We start from the raw sequence: 15,269 nt of genomic DNA, 5'->3' as shown, positions 1-15,269 counted from the left end.
GGAGTGTGGAAATTACGTTCACAGTGTCACTGGCTCTTTTTCTTTATTATTTGCGGACAACAACTTCAGCCATTTCTTTCAGGACAGAAATTAGGTCCTGTAATTTGACTGACTTTGCTCTGCCAATTTTACTCACTATTTACTCAAAGCATCTTATAGCTGCCAGCCCTGGAACCCCATCATCCGCTTACATCCTTTTGAGGTGTTTGGGTACAAAGAAGCCTATTCCCCTGGCTCCAGGCTCTAGTTCGTGGCTCTCAATACTGACTGTACATTACAATACCCCTGAGGGGCTACTAAAAATACTGATAGCTGGGCCTCATCCTAAGAGAGTCTGATTTAATGGGTCTAGGTGGGACCCTCGCGTTGGTGTTTTTCAACAGCTCCCCAAGTGATCCTAACGAACAGTCAAAATTGGGAACTGCTGCGCTGGGTGGTTGACTCATCCTACATAACCCGTCAGCTGAAGTCTGCGCAGCGTCTGGGGCTGTGCAAGTACATTGTTGCCTTTGTGGGAATTAGAGAAAGATGTCCCTCTGCCTGTATGCATGAGGGCAATGTGCTACCTCTTCTGGATTGACACAGCTCCATGGGCCTGTGGCTTGGTGAGCAGAGTGTTGTCTTCACAGTTCTGCAAGTCAGTCCTGGTGGCTTCCAACCTGAGGTCCCTCTTTGGGTTTCCTGGTTTGGCAGAGTTTCTCCTCTAGGGTCTCTTGGCCTGAGGCATTTCTCATCTGTTTGAAGAAATATAGAAGGAACACTTCTAAAATGGCAGTTTGAGGGACTCCACTGATCTCAGCTATACAACTCCAACTCTCGCAAAATGTGAAAAACAGCCATTTAAATAGTTTCTGGAAATTGTCCTCAGGCCGTATAGCATATGGGGACATATTTATTTAAGGAAAGCTACCAAGTCTCTGTAAGAAAGATTCTGTGGCATTTGAGCCACAGGCCATCCCTCCGCCCACAGCTCAATGTGATAGAAGCTCTACTCCAAGTGAGTGTGGCCCAGAAGGGCTTCTGCTGTCCCATCTCTCAGTCTAGGGCTATAGTTTCTTCCGTGGAGGAGCAAGCCATCAAAATTTCTCATTGGTCACCCCCAGCTTCAGGTTGCAGAAACTCTATCCCAGGCAGGTGTAGGATACCGGAACCTTTGTTCATAAGGTCAAGGTTCTAGGTCAGAAGAGAAGCAAATCAAGAAAACCAGGGCCAGTGTTCTCCAGGGCCCCACTCACAGAACAGGATGTCACTCCAAGAAAAGCAGGGCCTTGTCCCTGCCCTCAACTCCACAGCAGTGGCACAGAAGTTTTACCAGAGAGAGGCAAGGCTGTTAAGAACAGGCTCCGGAGCTCTTCCTAAGGGCATTGGTTTTATTTGGAATAGAGTGTGGTAAAGTTCAAATGTAAGGGTGCTATCAAAAACAATGGAAATTTTGGTAGTAAAGAATTCTGAGGAGGTTGATAGCTCCATGACAGCAACAAGCTAGACTGAAGGACAGCTAGAAGTATAACAGAAAGATTTGGAGAAAAGAAGAGCCATGAAGAGCTCTTCTGGGACTGGAACAATCTTCAGACTGGCTTCAAAGACTGTCTTTGCAAAGAGGAGCAATTTGTGGCAAAGGGCATTGTTGAGAACGTACAGACCTCTGCCAGCAGTTTGTGAAGGCTAATGGCTGAGTGTGATGGCAGTTGAGGCAGATGAACGGGAAGCTAACAAAGAGATCGAGGAATGACACAATCTTAAGAGAGTGCCGATTAAACAACTGTCGCTTCAGGGTGACTGTAAGTGTCTCCAACAGTGTGCCTTCTGAGAAGTGACATCAGACAGAGGCTGTGCACGTGGGGGGGTTAAACTTCACAGAAACAGTCCAGTCAAGTCACTCAATAAGTAAACACATAAACAACAATAAAAACAAGACAGACCCGGAGAGGTGGTAGTGAGAAATCAATAGGCAGAGTTGCTACAGTCTATTATCCAAAATGTCCAGTTTTCAACAAAAAATCACAAAACGTGCAAAGAAACAGGAAAATGTGATTCGTATGAAGGAAAAAGAGCAGGCAACAGAAATAGACTTGAGAGGACCCAGTTGTTGGACTTAACAAAGACTTTGAATCAACTACTATAAATTTGTTTAAAGAACTAAAAGCAATGGTCCTTAAAGAAGTGATGGAAGGTATGATGACAAGGTCTTAGCAAACAAGATATATACCTTGTAGTATATAGAGGTATATCTATTTATATATCTGTATATCTATATTGGTGTATATGTTTGTATATACACAAATATGTAAAGCAAAACCTGACAGAACCAAAGGGAGAATTGGCAGTTCAACAATAATAGTTGGAGACTTCAGTTCCCCACTTGCAGTAGTGGGCAGAATGACAAGCAGAGTGTTAGTAATGAAATGGAAGGCTTGAACACCACCAGAAGCCAACTACCCTAATAGACATCTGTAGAATACTCTGCCGAACAACAGCAGTATGCACATTTTTCTCAAGTGCACATGGAATAATTTTTAAGATAGACTATATGCTAGGCCTGAAAACAAATTACAACAAATTTAAAAGGAATAAACCATAGAGAGTATGTTTTCTGAACTCAATGGAGTGAAATTAGAAATCAATAACAGAAAAAAAAATTGGGAATTCACAAATATGTGGAAATCAAGCAACACACTCCTAAACAACAAATGGAAATTAGAAAACGCTTTGAGAAGACTGAAAACCCAAAATGCCAAAACTTACGAGATTCAGCTAAAACAGTGCTTCAAGGGAAATTTATAGTCTTAAATGCCTACATTACAAAAGATCTCAAACCAATAGCCTAACTTTATACCTGAAGGAGAATAAAAAGAAGAGCAAACTTACCCAAAGGTAGCAGAAGGGAAAAATAAAGACTAGAGCAGAGATAAATGAAACAGAGAATAGAAAGTCGGTAGAGACAATCAGTGTAACCAAAGGTTGGTTCTTTGAGAAGATTGACAAAATTGGCAAAGCTCTAGCTAGAGTGACCGAGAAAAAGAGAGACGACTCAAATGATTAAATCTGGAATGAAAGAAAGAACATCACTTCAACTTTAAAGATATAAAAAAGGATTATAAAGGAAAACTATGAACAACTGTACGTCAGTAAATTAGGTAACTTAGATGAAACATACATATTCCTGCAAAGACATACACTACTGAAACCAACTCGAGAAATAAATAGATCATCTGAATACAATTGTGGCAAGTAATGAACTATGGCAAATAGAACTGTGGCAAAAATTTCCCCCAAATTTCCAAGCAGTAAACCCTGATATAAAAACCAAACAGAATTATCATAAGAAAAAGAAAATGCGCATCTTTATTGAATATAGGCACAAAAATATCTTAAAATACTAGCAACCCAAATTCAGCAATATAAAAAAAGGATTATATACAATGACCAAGTGGGATCAATTCTGGGAAAGGAAGATCAGTTGAACATCCAAAAATCAATTAATGTAATACACTATATAAATAGAATAAAGGGAAAAAACCCACATGGCTATTTTATTAGATTCAGAAAAGTAATTTGACAAAATATGACACCTTTTCATGATAAAAAGACTCAACAACTGAGAATGGAAGGGAACTTCCTCAGTCTGATAAAGAGTATCTATGAAAAACTTGCAACTAACATCATATTTAGTGATGAAAGACTGAAGACCAGGATGTCTGCTCTCGCCATTTACATATGGATGTATGTAAATTTACATATTCACATGCATTTACATATATGTATGTATGTACATATATGTGTATATAAGGGGGGAGGGGGTAGGGGTGGGGAGCACGCTTTCTCTCTGGTGTTTCTCATATAAGGTCATTAATCTTACTGAATCAGGGTGCTACCCTTATGATCTCATTTAACCTTAATTATTCTCGTGCTCCGAATAAAGCCACATTGAGAATTAGGGCTTCAATGTATGAGTTTTGGAGGGGCAGAAACGTTCAGTCCCTAGAGCTGCCAAATAAATTATCACAACTTTGCAGCTTAAAACGACACTCCTTTATTACTCTTTATTACTTCTTTAGGTAAGAAGTACAGACAGGTTTGACTGGATTCTCTGCTCAGCGCCTCACAAGGCTGAAGTCAAGGTGTTGTCTGGTTGGGCTCTCATCTGGCAGCTGTGGGGGAGAGTCTCTTCAGATTCAGATCTGTGTGGCTATAAAATGGAGGGCTTCACTTTCTTTCTGGTTGTTGCATGAGAGCGTTTCTCAGCTCCTAGAGGACACTCATATTCCTCAGCATGAGGCGCCCCCCCCCCCCCCCGTGCTCCCCCACCCCGCCATTCAAAGCCAGCAGTCACTCCTGGGCTTCAAATCTCTTACTTCCTTGTCGGCTGCCAGCCAGAGAAAACCCTGCTTTTAAAGGTCTTATGTGATTAGACCAGGCCCACCCAGATCATCTCCCCTTTGCCATGTATGATAACATCACATCGTCATGGGAGTGATATCTCTTCACATTCACAGATTCCCCGCACCCTCAAAAGGGACGTGATTGTACAAGGGTGAAGGTCATTCTTAGAATTCTGTCTGTCACACTCTCACAGAAGAAGTTCTGCCTGTGGACAAAGCTTCAGCCCAGGCCAGTGAGGGCCCATCCTCTTGTGATCCATCCTTCCCGCCTGCCAGTTGATGAGAACTTCCGTCTGTGCCCATGAATTTGGGCCTGCTCATGATCTTCCCTTCTAGACAACCTGTGGATTTCAGACTTGCTTAGCCAGCCCCACATTTGCAAAAGTCAATTTCTTGTAATATATCTCTTACTAGCTATAGTAAGATTGGTTATACCTCTCTGTTTGAACCCTGGCTGATAGATGGCCTTTTAGGGTTGTGACAATGAAATGAGTTAATATATAGAAGTACATTAGAAAAGTCCCCAATTCTTGGGGCTCCTAGTGAGTTCCATGTGTTACTTGATACTATTATTATTATAATTATTATCCTTCAGATGTGTTAAGATTTATCCATTCTGCTGTACGTATGTACAGTGAGTCTGTAGCTTCTATCTGCTGCGTGGTATTCTAGAACATGTATTCTCCACAACGTATTTATCTGTTCCTTTTGTGAGTGTCCAGATTGCCTCTAAGGTCCCACTACCACCTGTGTCCATGTACATATCCCCTGGGCTTGCAGTTTTTGCTGGGCTTTCTGGGGTTTTCTTGAGCGTGTGTGCATTAGCAGTCAGCCAGTGATGAGCGGAGACTTTCTCTCTGCCTTTCGAAGTTTCTCTCACTTCGAACAGTGACTTGTTCTAGCTGGTTCGCTGCCCATCCTGAACCCCCACCACTTCTAGCAGGTCAAGCTGAGGTGGGGAGGCCCCGAGGCAAGAATGCCACTGAATCACCAAACTTACCCAGTGCAGTGGAGGTTTTCATGAGGAAACTCTTCCTCAAGTTTTTGTCCACCTTTGGTCATTTTCCAGTGACTTGAAATGGTTGTTTTGATAAAGTGGTTCAGTTTTACACTTCTTTCTGTGACAGGTACTCCCCTGATCTTCTAACACTGCCATGACTGGAGGGTGAGTCTGGGCACATTAGCTGCTGGAACCCAATCTCTGTGCTATAAAGAAGCATGGGGGCCATGTACTGAGGCTGGGTGTAGGTGCTCTGGCCAGCAGCTCCAGCTGGGGTCCCAGGTGACAGGCAGCATCTGCTTCCCGATGTGTGAGTGAGCGTGCCTTTCGATGGTTCTGGCTTTGCTGCTGAATCACCCCCAGAGTTTGAGTCTTCCCAGCAGAGGCTCCAGACACTGTGGAGCAGAGACAAAAAACAGTACAAAACAAAACAAAAACCTCGCTGTACCCTTTCCAAACTCCTGACCCTCTGAATCGGGGATGGAATAAAATGGTCTCTGTTGCTAAATCTGAGGTGATTTGTCATGCAGCAATAGATTGAGTAGCTTAGTATGGCAATTGGAATATTTTTCATAAAACAATGGGCACCTGAAGATAGGACTGCCGACTCCTGTCTAACATCATTTAATGAGGAAATCAGATGCCATTTGCATGTTTGTCTGATAGCAGTGTCCACAATATAGAACCTACTTGTTCACATGCTTTGTAGAGTTATATTTCCACTCTGAATGTTTGATTTGTGATATCATTCCTAATTGTTCTCAATACTACTGAAAAAATCCAAAGGAGGAAAACATGTTTTCAATTATTTGTAAAACATCTTCATTTTGCTGGAAGGAATTACTCCAAAATTCAAGTCTAATTTTTGCCCCAGAAGATCTGTTGTAGTAAAGAATGTACTGGGCCAGGAAACCAAAAACCCTGGACTGGAGTTTGATTGCATGACCCTGCACCAGTCACATCAATTCTGTAAGCCTCAGTACTGTACTAAAAATACAAAGGTGTTTGGGCAATTTTAAGAACCCTTCCAGTGCTAATGTTTAAGATTGGTTCTCAAAGATTTGATAATTTTTAAAATATTCCTGCCTCTTGGACAGAATTTGACACTATCTTGCAAAATTTAATGTTAGCCCAATCTTTGACCCAGGAGTTTCACTTTTAAGGAGCTAGCCACCAGAAATTCTCGCATGTGGTCACCAAGATAGTTCACGGTGTTCATTACAGGATCGTTTATAATAAGAAAATGTTAAAAACAACCTAAATCAATAGGGAAATGACCCAGTAAATGGTGATACATCCAATTGTTCAATGACGTGAAACAATTTAAAAAGATCAACAGAGGTCTGTGGGTTTCAACACAGAAGTCTTGTCAGTACATAATGGGAAGGAAAAGAATTTCAGGGCAACACACTTAGGAGGGTCTCATTTTTGTAAAGTGAAGCGAACTCAAACCGTTTATTTGTCTATATAACGAAGGATTGGAAGGAAACGTAACAAATGTCCTGAGTTGTTTTTTGTCTTTGGTCGTTTTCCAGTGAACTGAAGTAGTTGTTTTTAATAAGGCTGTCCCGTTTTATACTTAATTCTGTGAAGAGGATGCCCCCGATTCCTCCAGGCTTTGGGGTGGGGAGGGGGAGAGTGAGATGGGTGGGGCGGGGGAGAAAAAGGGTGTTGACAATTTTGACATTTCTGTATTGTTTAAATTTTTTATAGGATTGTATTCGTGTGTTTCTTACGCAATTGAACGCATACACAAAAGTTTATCATCTGTTGTGAATTTCACTGTTACTTTCTGAAACCAAAGTTTTTGGTTCAGAAAAAAAGAATTTGTAAACATTGATGAAGTTCCTATTTGCCTGGAAGGACAAACAAAGCAGAAGCAGCTGCCAGGGTTGAGAGCATGTTGCCGGCTGAGTAAAACAGCAGGGGGACCGGCTGGTGACCAGATTGGCCCACCCCAGTGCAGGTGCCACTGCCATTAATAAGAATTACTATTTACTTTTTTTTTTTTTAAAGAAAGTTGGGAGATAGGGGACTAATACAGGTCGTCTGTCGGTAGTAAAAAGGAAATGAATATGACCCAGTTATTGAAATGAAACATAGAGCACTCTTCCTTTCACTATCCCTTTTGCTGTTCGGCTTCAAGGTACAAGACCTAAACGTTGCTGGGGTAGAACGAAGGAGCAATCCCAGTGAAGCTCCTGTCTGCTGTTTAATTAAACTGTAATAATGTAGTAAAATAAATTAAACATCAGTGAAATTACAAGTAACATTGAGTGTGGATTGGGATGTTTTAAAATGATGGATTCATGAGAGTATTTTATCTAGACAAATGGAAAATGTCCCAACCTCACCATTTTTAATCCTTTCTTGAAAGCACTCTAGTGCAAGCTATCTTTGTTGAAGATGTGTTGTCACAGATTGAGAGAATTTAATTAAGAGTTATGGAAGCCAAAGGTGGTAAATGAAAGAAAATATAAAAACCGACTTTAGAATTGGTTCCTGGATATTACATTCTAATGTAGTATATTAATATATTAAAAATTCTATTAGTGGGGCACCTGGGTGGCTCAGTCATTGAGCGTCTGCCTTTGGCTCAGGTCATGATCCCAGGGTCCTGGGATCGAGCCCCGCATTGGGCTCCCTGCTCGGCGGGAAGCCTGCTTCTCCCTCTCCCACTCCCCCTGCTTGTGTTCCCTCTCTCGCTGTGTCTCTCTCTGCCAAATAAATAAATAAAATCTTTAAAAAAAAATTCTATTAGTAACTTAAACACATGAAATTTATCTTACGTTTTGCTACTTTCCCTTTGTTTTTTGTTTCATAGTGACCTCCTTAATTAATATAGCTGTAATTACAACATCTTGACTTATTTTTCTATCTACCTCCTAGGAACACCGCCTTGTGTTTGTACTGGTATTCATATCTGGGTACTTACCACTGGTACCCACTAGGGGTCATGCTGCTTACACAGGGAAGTACCGATTGTAGTACGGGTATTGTTACTGCGGCTGGACGCAGAAAGCATGCCTCTGAATCCCGTCGTTCACATCACCCCATAGAAGGAAAAGATAGCACGGTTTTTCCTCGATCCGTGCTCAGGGCTTCTGTCCTCTACAGGAGGGGAAATTATATGAGGAGTCAAGAAAATAGAGATTTGAGAAAGATGTCACTGGAGGAAGAGGCCTTCTGTTGTAGGGAAGCAAGGGGAAACGGGGTCCTGTCTGAGAGCAAACATTAAGTAGGCCAGTAGCAGCAAAGGCGAGAGAATGCAGTGTTCAAGAGCGCAAGCTTTTGTGTTGAAATCCTGGTTCTTCTCCTGGCTAACCCTTGTCTCCCTCTGGGTCCTCCTGTGTAGGATGGGAATCATACTGCCTCCTTCACCAGCAGGTATAAGAATTAAATGCTTGTCTAGCGTCTGGCACATAATCAGCATTCAAATAATGCAAGCTGTTGTTATTACCAAAAATAATTGCCTTCTTTTTGTAATTTCACAGTAGCCAAACTTCTTTCTTTCTTTCTTTCTTCCTTTCTTTCTTTTCTTCCTTCCTTCCTTCCTTCCTTTTTCTTTCTTTCTTTTTCTTTCTTTCTTTCTTTCTTTCTTTCTTTCTTTCTTTCTTTCTTTCTTTCTTTCTTTCTTTCTTTCTTTCTTTCTTTCTCTCTTTCTTTCTTTCTTTCTTTCTTTCTTTCTTTCTTTTTCTTTCTTTCTTTCTTTCTTTCTTTCTTCTTTCTTTCTTTCTTTCTTTCTTTCTCTTTCTCTCTTTCTCTCTTTCTCTCTTTCTCTCTTTCTCTCTTTCTCTCTCTCTTTCTTTCTTTCTTTCTTTCTTTCTTTCTTTCTTCTTTCTCTTTCTTTCTTTCTTTCTTTCTTTCTTTCTTTCTTTCTTTCTTTCTTTTTCTTTCTCTCTCTCTCTCTCTCTCTCTTTCTTTCTTTCTTTCTTAGGTAGCCACATTTCTCAGGAAGATTTCTTATTATTTAGTTTCTTTTCGGTGTTGTTAAGATGAACAGTGAGAGACAGTCATCTGTATCCTTTTCTTTTGAACAATTTCCCCTTTGAAAGATTGCGTCTTAATTCAACAAATATTTGAGCAAGAAATTTACTGTGCAAGGGGCCGGGGAACAAAGGTGAAATCCAGATGGTTTCTCTTCTTCTCATACAACAACATGACAACACAAACATCTGCTCTAGTCGGGAAGAAAAGACATGTTTGCAAAAACCTAGATTCAAGGCAATGTGTGATCAATATTCTAAGAAGTATATAAATATGAGTAATGTGACATAGACTTGTTTGGTGGAAAGCATGTGTTTTGAAGTCTGACAGGCAAAGGTTTCATTCAAAGAAGCTCTCTGAGGAAGGAACCCTCGTTCACTGCTGGTAGGAATGCAGACTGGTGCAGCCACTGTGGAAAACAGTATGGAGGTTCCTCACAAAGTGAAAAATAGAGCTACCCTATGACCCAATACCCAACTTCTGGGTATTTATCCAAAGGAAATGAAATCACTATCTTGAAGAGATATGTGTACCCCCATGTTTATTGCATCATTCTTCACAATAGCCAAGATATGAAACACCTAAATGTCTGTTGTTGGATGAATGGATAAAGAAGCTGCGATATATACATACAATGGAATATTATTCAGCTGTGAAGAAGAAAGAATTCCTACCACTTGTGACAACATAGATGGATAGGGAGGACATTATGCTGAGTGAAATAAGCCAGACGCAAAAGGACAAATGCTGTATGATCTCACCTATGTGAGATCAAAAAAAATCAGACTCATAGACCCAGAGAGTAGAATCGTGGCCTAACGGGCTGGAGGACAGAGCAAATAGAGAGATGTTGGTCAAAGGGTGCAAACTCTATCAGTTATAGGATGAATAGGTTCGGTTCCGGAGACCTAATGTGCAGCATGGTGACTGTGGTTAATAATAATGTATTATATACTTGAAATTTGCTAAGAAAGTAGATTGCAAGCATTCTTACCACAAACACAAAAAATAACAAATATGTCAGATGATGGATATGTTAATTAGCTTGATTGTGGTAATCATTACACAAGTGTGTACATAAAAATCAAAGTATTATGTTGTATACCTTGAATATATACAAGCTATGTTTGTCAACCATACCTCAGTAAAGCTGGGAGAAAAAAGAAATTCTCTCAGCCTCAGTTTCCTCATCTGTAAAATGAGGATAATAATACCTGCCTTGTAGGATTGTGTGAGGATTAAATTAAATGGTTGTAAAGCAAAAGACAGAGCTATAGTTTGTTGCTTTTCTTTTCTTTTTTTTTTTTTAAAGATTTTATTTACCTGACAGAAGAGACACAGCGAGAGAGGGAACACAAGCAGCGGGAGTGGGAGAGGGAGAAGCAGGCCTCCCGCTGAGCAGGGAGCCCGATGTGGGGCTCGATCCCAGGACCCTGGGACCATGACCTGACCTGAGCCGGAGGCAGACGCTCAATGACTGAGCCACCCAGGCGCCCCTAGTTTGTTGCTTTTTTTCTCTGAATGTCAAGGTTTGTTTTTCTCTTTCTTCAAAGAGAAATAAATGTATTTGAGAAAGGTGTTGTTTCTTTTACTATGGGAGTTTAGAAAGAAAATTCTTTTTTTTTTTAAGATTTTATTTATTTGAGAGAGAACCGGAGTGAGCCTGGGGGAGGAGCTGGGGGGTGGAAGAGGGACAAGCAGATTCCACCCTGAGCAGGGAGCCTAACATGGGGCTCCATCCCAGGACCCCAGGATTGCAACCTAAACCGAAACCAAGAGCTGGATGCTCAACGACTGAGCTACCCAGATGCCCCTAGAAAGAAAATTCTTAAGTCAGGAAATTAGGAAATGCTTCACTAAGAAGCTATTGTTTACATTGTGCCTTAAAATTGTGTTGGGGGGGAGCCCGGGTGGCTCAGTTGTTAAGTGTCTGTCTTTGGCTCAGGTCATGATCCCGGAGTCCTTGGATCGAGCCCCGCATCGGGCTCCCTGCTCGGCGGGAAGCCTGCTTCTCCCTCTCCCACTCCCCCTGCTTGTGTTCCCTCTCTCGCGGTGTCTCTGTCAAATAAATAAATTAATTAAATTAAAAAAAAATTTTTTTTTTGTTAGGATTTTAACAGGAAGAGCTAGAAGGAAGACTATTGTAGGTATGCTTATGACGTGTAAAGACTTGGAAGCATCTTGGTTTTTCTTCAGAGCCCTGAATAAGTGCAATTTGACTGGAACTATAGGGCAAGAGTTGGATGGAATTGAACTGAAACTTAGGGACATATCACGGAAGGTCTTAAGTGCCAGGCTAAGGAGTTTGACCTCTTGGTGAGGAAAGGAGAACAGATGGACATCAACTCTAGAGAACAGAGCTTTGGGATTTTGAAAGAAAATCTTTTCCTTGCAGTTGGGATTAGGTTGGGAATAAAATTACTCTTGGACATGTGTGTGTACTATATAATAGATTTAAATTTCATATATATTTACATCTTTTACCCTTTGGTTGCACAGATCTTTCACCTGAATCCTGACCCTATGGGATTCCTGGGAACTAGACTCTACTACCTATATGTAGTTCATATGCCAGCACGTTGCCTTCTTGGGGTAAAGATGATAGGCTCTAGGGAGTCAGAAGTGTCAGAGGTCACACCAGTGAAAACAATAAGCTGTTTTGCTTCCACACGTATGTTCAAACTGGAAACTAATCAGCTATTCTGTCCTGGGGCAGGTATAATCCCGGTTGCATAGGTTCTTATTGTGATACAATATTCCTTACACTACCACACCATAAATTACTATTCCTTTTCATCCCATCAGATGAGATCAAGTTAAAATGACATTTCAAGTGAGAGAAAAAAAAATGCACACATAGCCCTTAAGTCGCTCCGATGTGAAAGACTGTTGTTTACCAAAGGCAAGAAGGAGGCCTTCCTGTTCATGTGGTTTGGGGATGAATTTCAAAATCCCATTTGCACTTATTCTGCACTGTACTTTATTTATTCTGGAGACAAAGGAGAATGAAATTCTTGGAAGAAACTTTTTAAAATCCCACTATGGGTAGCTGGTGGATCACAGCGCTAGAAATACCAACAAAAGTAATATGTTGATTCATAATGATTTATTCTCTGTAGTTTTGGGGGCCTATTCTGTTATCTAAAACCTCAAGAAAGGAGCAGAAGAAGTTAGTTATAAGACGGGGAATTCCCATACTCATTACTTCTGCCCACGGCTTTCAGCTCTATTTATCGGGACAACTTCGCTAGGTAAAACTGTGCAATCAAAGTGGAAAACAGCTTTGGAGGCAATTAAAGCAGAAGACCAGGTAAAAATAAAGACTTTTTTTTTTTTTTAAACACCAGATATTGAATGCCTACTTTCAAATTATTAGGGTTTTCTTTTTGAAAAAAGGTATGCACTTGTGTGTCTGTGTCTACGGGTGCTTGTTCTTCAAGGTAATGAGTATCACCACAGATGGGTATGTTATTACTTTATAACCCCCAGTGAATATTACTCAGACAGGCTATATTCTGTTGATATAGGTCTGAGCGCAGTCTTGTGGTTTGGGGGTGTTGTACAAGAAGGTGAAGCTGATGGGCTTGAAAGGCCCCTTAATGTGTGCAGCTCTTGCTGGAGATTGGGTGGCATTCGGAACTGAGGATATTGTGAAGCAGGAATAATAACAACGATGTCAACACTATTTAAGTCTTGGTGGAGTTTACAGCATCGTTTCACATGCATTATCTTAACGGCTGTACCCTTTGGTGAAGCACACTGAGGCAGGAAACGAAGATGTTAAGGCGCCTTGCAAGGATCCTTACGAACCTGATGGCCCCCCAGGGATTTTAACAATAGCTGAAGCTGTTCTCTAACTTTGAAAAAGAGCAAAAAGGATTTGTTGAGATCGGCAGAACCTATCCTCTGGAGTGTGCAATTTACAGTTTACCAAATAATTAATTTAAAATTAAGTACATATACCTCAGATGAAAATGATGATGGAGTGCCTATGGGATCGACTCCAACCACCTCTCTTCACTAGGGAACTGGCAAAACCCTTCACAGAATCAGACTCTGGCCAGATGCCCTCCTTTGACTGACCTAGCTCTGCATCGTTTGCTCATCCTCTGGGTCTACCATTTCCTGCATCCCAACCCATTCATCTACTTGGATGAGGGGAGATGTAAAGAGGAAATCTAGAGATTTCAGGTTTTCTGATGGCAGCTACTCAAAGTGTGGGACAAGTTCAGAGTTCTTATGTTTTATGTAATTACGAGTCTAGTGATCCATACGTTCTAATCGGCTGGAGGGTTGGTTCATGCAACACCTCAGTAAATTCACAGAATGTCTTAACTAGACATCGGGCAATCAAGGTTTCGTACCTTCTTCCCCTACCCATGGTACTGAAATTGTTTTCCACCTGGCCATCATGGTACTCCAATCACCCAAAGCTGGGACGATGTATTTTGCAGGAATATTAGCAAGGTGGTCTAAAGCCATAGCATTCTAAAACATCAGTTTTACTGCCTTAATCTTGAGAGTTTCTAGATAATACAATAATCCTATTTTGTATCTCTACACCAAATAGCCTGTATGTGCCGGGGCCCTGGACCACAGTAGGAAGTAACCAAGTATGGCTGCCGTCGGTCAACTGAAAAGTCCTGTGCCTGTTGCTGTGGACAATGAATTTTGTTTGAATCGAGGAAGACTCGGCCCAGGCTGGCACTTTACGTTCAATAAAAATATTAACAGTTGTCTTGAGCCTTATGAATTTAGGAAACTTGCTTTAATAATTTGATTTTTTGCAAGGGAGAGTTTTAGATAATCTAGTCTTAGATTTTTTTTTTAAGTGAAAGTGCAGAGACAAATCTTATTTGTTTTTGAGAGTCAAATACATTATTGAGAACAAGGATGCCTCTGAATGCCAGTGGGTTTACTTTCCTTCTTGGGCAATAGACTAATCCCTCAACTCCACTAACTATTTGCTATAGAAAAACTAATTTCACTTCTGCCAATAAAGTTCTTGGAGAAGTTTGATTTTCTCTTGATGAAAATTAATATTCTCTCTGTTTGCCCCCGCTCTCCTCTTTGCTAAGATACAGTAGAGGCTTATATTCTCTCACCCAGCCCATGATCAGGCCATATTTGTCCACAAAGAAGCTGGAAACTCCAGGTGGGCTGACCTTTCCATGGTATTATGCAACGGATGGCTTTAAACTATGTATTTTGAATGCCTTATATTTAGTAGGTGAGATGTTTTGAAGATGGATTTTTATAGACACGTGAAGATGCATTGAGCAACAAAATACCAACATTTGCTTCATTTTTTTTCTCCCTAGCCTTTGCACTAGAATTTTTTTTTGCCCTTGGCATAGGGAAAATATATTTTAACAGACTCCTAAAAAAAAGGAGGGGGGACCCCTCAAGAGGCTGAGGTTTACATTGTATTCACATTTTTGTTTTCTTTTTTACAAGAATGGAAATTGATGTTGCCTCTACTTAGTGGAGTCTGGGGCTCCAAAAATTTCAGGGGATCGTTATTCCAGCTCATTTATGGGCTGAGGTTTTTGGTCTTGTTTTTGAAAGTCATCATACTTGAAGAAGCTTTAAATTCATGCACAAGCAAAATCCAATCACATTGAACAATTACTGGTAAATAGATTTTACTTGACTCCCAGTAGGCTACCCATTGTTTACCAAAGGCTTACCAAAGGGTGACCCGTTAGGATATTTGGGGGTTGTTGGCAGAAGTGTCAGATAGGATGTGCTTTCTAGGGAAGCAGTACCTCACAGGGGAGCAGTGCGATGGGAGAATAGACCCGAGTTCAGTCTGCGCTTGGGCACTTGCTGGCTGAATGATCTTGACATATTTTCTTTTGCCTCTTACCTGCTATCCCCCTTCTCTGCTTTAATTTTCT

The 15,269-nt window shown here is 40.9% G+C and overlaps 1 long non-coding RNA gene across 2 annotated transcripts in view; it reads left to right on the top strand.

The window, feature by feature from the left end:
- LOC113913110 overlaps window positions 1-14,104 on the top strand; it is a 78,681-nt gene extending 64,577 nt beyond the window's left edge. For both annotated transcript variants that reach the window (XR_003517095.1, XR_003517094.1), the window contains one exon: window positions 13,940-14,104. This is a non-coding gene — a long non-coding RNA (uncharacterized LOC113913110). The remainder of the gene's footprint in view (window positions 1-13,939) is intronic.
- Window positions 14,105-15,269: the final 1,165 nt, after the last annotated feature.

Source organism: Zalophus californianus, chromosome 14 (assembly GCF_009762305.2).
Source record: "Zalophus californianus isolate mZalCal1 chromosome 14, mZalCal1.pri.v2, whole genome shotgun sequence".
NCBI classification, from domain to species: Eukaryota; Metazoa; Chordata; class Mammalia; order Carnivora; family Otariidae; genus Zalophus; species Zalophus californianus.
This window is presented reverse-complemented; position numbering and strand designations above follow the sequence as displayed.